Genomic DNA, 6,235 nt, shown 5'->3' with positions numbered 1-6,235 from the left:
AGAGTTCTGAGGCAAGATTTCTTCTTCTCCAGGAAACTCTCAGTTTTGACTCTTAAGGCCTGTCAACTGATTCAATGAGACCCAACCACATTATAGAGGATAATCCTCATTTAAAGTCAACTGACTGTAGATATTAACCATGTCTATAAAATCCCTTCACAGCGACACCTGGATTAGTGTTTGATTAAATAACTGGGTATTATAGCTTTACCAAGTTGACACATAAAGCTAATGATCACGCCCTCCTTTATGGGTGTTGATGGGGAGCCATGGGGAGAAGTCAGCTTGATCCAATGGGCCGTATCCCCAGAGTCCAGGGCAAGTGCTGGGTAGGTAGGTGCCAAGCCAGGGGACTTGGGGATGGTGGATCGTTCTGTGGATCTCCCCATTTTGAAGGTCTCTAGACCCAGGCCTGACCACTTGCCCCTGGCGAGGCCCCTCCTTGCTTCTGCTTACTTGAGAGCTACAGTTAAGACCCAGGGTCTTCTCAGGGGGCAAAAGTCCTGGAAGGAGCAAAGGAGGGGCCCTTGGAGTAGGAGGAGGGGTAAGATCATTGCTTGAATCCTGAGGACTCAGTAGGCCAACGGCTCTTGATGGTGAACACAGGGTCTCGTTTCTTTTGCACCCCAGGCTGGGACCATGGCTCATGAAGACGTGCTACAAGGGTCTGTTCCCTCCCCTTCCAGGGCCCCGTCTCCTCCACCAGGTAGAGGCCTGGAACAGTCTAGGCATGTAGAGATCAGTCCTGCCTTTAACGTTCTTCTAAAAAGAGAATTTGAAAGCAGGAATAGTACCTCTCAATCTAGAGAATTCTTTTTTTTTTTTTAAGATTTTATTTATTTATTCATGAGAGAGACAGAGAGAGAGAGAAAGAGAGAGAGAGAGACAGGCAGAGGGAGAAGCAGGCTCCATGCAGGGAGCCTGATGTGGGACTTGATCCTGGGTCTCCAGGATCATGCCCTGGGCTGAAGGCAGCGCTCAAACGATGAGCCACCCAGGCTGCCCCTAGAGAATTCTTAATATACAGTCTACACTCCAATTTCAGTAACCTCCACACTTAGGATAACAGAAATGAGAATATTAGGCTTCCAAAAATTTTCTTACTGCCTAAAGTTTTGAACCAGCACAGCCTTCTTGCTGCTGTCTATAACTAGAGTTGCTCCCAAAGGAGTTCAAAAGAACCATAGAAGCATCAGACTGGCCCAAAGCCATCCCCTCATGGATACAGTTGCCCCTTATCTTGTCCGTCACTGGGCTGGAGGGTCTGTTCCTCATCTCTACCTCCATTACTTATAGAATATTTAAGTTAGAGAAGAACTTCTGGCAGCGAACAGTCCCAAAACTTGCCGTGGATGGCTGAAGGGGTGGTGAAATCTTGCGAGTCCTTCAGAGGACGTTTCTAGATACAGTCTTGCTCAGAGGCAGTGGCTCCCGCCCAACCCTGGGATCCCCAGGAAGCCAGAAAAGTTTTCCCCTTGTAAGGGGTTTCTTCTTTCATCTGCAGGTGATTGGTGATGGAGTCAGGTGTTACCAGGCCACAGCTGTGGGTGGATGAGGCCGCTCCACCTGCTGAATCAGGGGAGGCTTCTAGGAAGGGAACAGCTTTGAGATGCCTCATGAAAGAAGCCTGGGAAAAAGCTTGGGGTTGGCTGGTAGGTGGGCGTGAGACAAAGGGACTCCGTGGGGGCTGGCTGGACCTGCCCCATCTGAAAAGGCAGACTTCACCCCAGCTCCATAAGGCTACTTCTCCGGAGGCCACACCTGACAGCTCTTACCTCCTAAACCTGCACGGGGTAGGGTAGGGGCTGCAGCCCAGTTCTACCCGCACCTGGTATAGGGAGATGTGTTGGAGCAGGAGGGCTTTACGAGGGGCTGGGGGTGAACAGGTTAAGATGAGAGATGAGTGAATGAGTGAGAGGGCTCATGGCATCCTTTTCTTTCAAAGCCTTTATAAAACGAAGAGGTTCTTCTGCTGTCAGCCCCCACTCCCAAGTCGCAGTGGTGGATATGGTGGCCTTTGGGGGGCTTTTGGTCAGTCTGCATGTGACATGTAGGCTCTGCAGGTTATCAGGAAATCTGTTTTTCGGGTTTGGTGTTGCAGAGGGGTGAGGCCCGGGCAAGTAAGGTTGAGTGTACTTAGGCCCGTTGGTGGGGTCTGGGGTCTGAGGGTGATCACTTTCCATGGATGATCCTCAGCACTTACCCCAGACCCGAATACTCCAGTGGGTAGAAATCCTTGTCTCTCTGGTTCAGCCCTATGGGCTGATGGGCTTGGGGTACTGTGTGAGAGCTGCAGGCAGCCTGGGAAGGACCATTGTTTCTTTGGTTTCTTTCCCTGAGGTCTTTTCAGCCCCTGGACTCTGGGAACTCCCCCCCAGAAGACTGTACCATCTACCAGGCATTTGCAGGGAACATCCGGGCCCCTGCTCAAGAGGACCGAAAAGCCAGTCCACCAGCACTGACTGAGAATTGAGCCAAATAAGTATCTGCTGAGTCAAGTACTGCCTCCGACCAGCCTGGCAGGTGACCCTGGGCACCGGAAGTGAGCCCTGCTCGGCCTGCTTAGAGGGACCAGCCTCTCTCAGCATATCCTAGGCTTCTCTCCTCTGGGCAGCTGGAGCCACTTGCACAGATGTCTTTCATTCTCTGTTCACACCAAACTCAAATGACTGACTCACTAGTCTGTTTTCTCACTGGACGGACTGTAAGTTTCCCAACAGCGAGGTCTGGGACTCATTGGTGTCTGTGTGATCAGTCCCTGTTTAGTGCCTGGCACGTGGAAGGATGCTCGAGAAATCTGTGTGAATGAGTGAATCACTGGTGGCATTGTGTGGCCTGAGCTCAATGCCTCCAGCAGGACAGATAGGGATGTTGCAGGAGCTCAGAGGAGAGAGCCATCATTGAGGACCTTCACCAGAGGAAAAGCCTCGTGGAACAGATAAATTAGCTTTGGCTGCCATTGCCTTGAAATTCCTTGAACATATCTTCCTCCTTCAGGACAATTGAGAGCAGCATTCTTGGGCATCTGTCTGTCTTCCTTCCTGCAGAGGATTTACCTCAATCACCCACCAATCCTCCATGGTGTGCTAGAGCTGGCTCACACTGGAGTTACCAGAACTCCTCATGTTGGTAGCTCAGAATTGGCTAGGATGGGAGAAATTGGCAAATGCTACCAACCAGTGATTTTTAACCCAGGGCTAAAATTTGTCAGTATACTTATCTACCTACTTCCTTCCTTCCTTCCTTTCTCTTCCCTATCTCCCTTCTTCCCCTTTCTTTTTTTTTTTAATTTAAAAAATTTTTTTAAAATTTTTTATTTATTTATGATAGTCACAGAGAGAGAGAGAGAGAGAGAGAGAGAGAGGCAGAGACAAAGGCAGAGGGAGAAGCAGGCTCCATGCACCGGGAGCCCGACGTGGGATTCGATCCTGGGTCTCCAGGATCGCACCCTGGGCCAAAGGCAGGCGCTAAACCACTGCACCACCCAGGGATCCCTTCCCCTTTCTTTTCAATTATGGCATCCAATTTGCCAACTGTCTGCTCATCCCTCCCATCTATCCATCCGTCCATCCATCTAGCCAGCCAGCCAATGACCCACCCTCCCATTCATCCATCATCCACCCACCCATCCATCCATTCACCCCCATCCATCTATCATCCATCCACCCATCCAATGACCCACCCACCCATCCATCCACCCCCGTCTATCAATTATCCACCTACCCACCCACCCACCCCCTGTATATCCATCATCCATCCATCTTCCAATGACCCACCCACCCACCCATCCATCCCCCCATCCATCCACAAATGTTTCTTGAGCATATACTTTGTGTTGGCCTGTTCCCAAAATCTTTGCCAGGACTTCTGGAAGACAGGTGTATGAATTCTAAGGAATAGTAGAGACCCACTAGTCTCTCTAATAGTGCATCACCTCAGACTTAGACAACATTGATGTGGATCCATGCCCAGAACACTTTGGCGTTCCTCTTTTGTTCTTTCTTGCCCTCCCTGCTCTTTCTCTTTACAGCCTGTTCTCATAGGATGGGAGAGTCACTATCAGGGGAAGAAGGTGGGACATGTCCCCATCTAACAGACCAGTATCTCTCTTTCTCTACTTCTCCATGCTTCAAGCAAGAGCCCAGAGGAATTGGGCCTAACTTTTTTTTTTTTTAAGATTTTATTTATTCATGAGAGAGAGAGAGAGAGAGAGGCAGACACAAGAAGAGGGAGAAGCAGGCTCCATGCAGGAAGCCCGATGTGGGACAAGATCCCGGGACTCCAGGATCATGCCCTGGGCCGAAGGCAGGCACCAAACTGTTGAGGCACCCAGAGATCCCTGGGCCTGACTTTTTGAGAAAAGGTTTTCCACTTGAGAAGGCCCCATGAGCTCCTGACCAACTTATCAGTGAGTATAACCAAGAGGGCCCTTGGTGGGGCCTGGGAACAGAGAGGAAACCCCATCATGAAGCCAGCTCTCTCCACCCCCAGCATCACCCCACACCTCTCCTTAAAACTCTGGCTGCTTTGTGAAAAGCTTGCCTCTGCTCTTGTTCCCAGGGGCTGTTATTGCAAAGGATTAGCTAGTTCAGCCTAGTAAGCGGAAGGGGCAGGGCTCCCAGAACTTGACCTGGATTGGAAGGGAGGAAGGGAAACCCACTCCCCTCCACACACAGCCCAGAACCTGCCATCTCAGTCACACTCATCTGCTGCTGCGCCCCATCTAGCCCAGCCGGGGAGGAGTAAAGCCCTTTCCTTGATGAGTATATTGGCTTCCCAGGCCTATGGCAGTGGGTTGCAGCCAGAGGTGACGAGGTGGCATGTCTTGGCAAAAGCTGGGAAGTCCTGGCGTTCCTGCAGGCAGTCAGAGAGAGAGAAAGTGGCAGGAGCAGTGTTTCCCCTTTTCCTCCCAAGGTCTGTATTTATGTAATTGTCATAGTCAAACAGCTGGCTTCTGAGATTACCCGAGTTCCACACTTCCCTGGTTTCTTTTTGGAGGGTATTGCCTGTGGCCTGGCCCAGAGAGGGCAGGTGGATATCTTCTGAGTCACACGGCAAAACTGCTGTGGAGACAGAGGAGAGTGAAGTGTTTGGGCCCTGGGGCCTCAGCCACCCTGCCTGCCGTTGCCTGCATTCCCTTCATTACTGTTGCTCTGTCCTTTCCGTCCAAACAGGTTCCAACCTGCTCTGACGGCAATAACGCAAGGGCCAACTAATACCATATGATTTCACTCCTAGGTGGAATTTAAAAAACAAAACAGACCAGTGAAAGAAAAAACAGAAAAAAAAAAAAAAAAAAGGAAGAGAGAAACAAACCAAGAAACAGACTCTTATTTTTTTTTTTAAAGATTTTTATTCATGAGAGACACAGAGAGAGAGGCAGAGACACAGGCAGAGGGAGAAGCAGGCTCCACGCAGGGAGCCCGATGTGGGACTCAATCCCGGGTCTCCAGGATCAGGCCCTGGGCTGAAGGGGGTGCCAAACCACTGAGCCACTGGGGCTGCCCCAGAAACAGACTCTTAACTGGAGACTGAATTGTGGTTCCCAACCGGAGGTGGTGGTGGTGGGCAGGAATAGGAGATGGGGAGTAAGGAGGGCACTTGTGATGAGCACCAGGGGTTGTATGGAAGCACTGAATCCCTAAATTCTACACCTGAAACTAATATAACTGTATGTTAACTTTTAATTTAATTTTAATTAAAATAAAAAACTTGGTGAAAAAATAACTATTAAAAAAATATGAAAAAGAAGCTCCAATTAAAAAAAAAAAGGCCCAAGGGCCACATGCCATCTCGCTAGGACTGCTGGGACAGGCACGACTTCTAGAAGGCATCTTCCACGGAGATATTCGGGTGGCTCTGTGATATCCAAGCCTAAGAAGGAACTTTGGCAGCTCAGAGATCTCGGGTTCAAATCTCAGAATCTACTACTTGACTGAAGCCAGTGAGGCAGCTTGTTAGAGCTTCGGTTTTCTCATTTGTTAAATAGGATAACCGAACAGGTTGTGGTGGGGATGAAATGAGCCCCCTGTAGGTGACGTGTGTAGGACAATGCCTGGAAGTCGGCAAGTGGGGTTCAGTATTCAGTAGCGATTTCACTGCACGTCCTGCAACCGAAATCAAACCGAACCCACCTTTCTCTGTAAGGGAACCCCACTTGTCCCAGGGTTGGAAATCTCTCCTCTGAAATCCGGGCCTGCAAATTATAAGGCTATTCGGCTTGTGTGACCCAATT

This window comes from Canis aureus, unplaced genomic scaffold (genome assembly GCF_053574225.1).
Source record: "Canis aureus isolate CA01 unplaced genomic scaffold, VMU_Caureus_v.1.0 ptg000198l_RagTag, whole genome shotgun sequence".
Taxonomy (NCBI): Eukaryota; Metazoa; Chordata; class Mammalia; order Carnivora; family Canidae; genus Canis; species Canis aureus.
Note: the sequence above shows the minus strand (reverse complement) of the source record.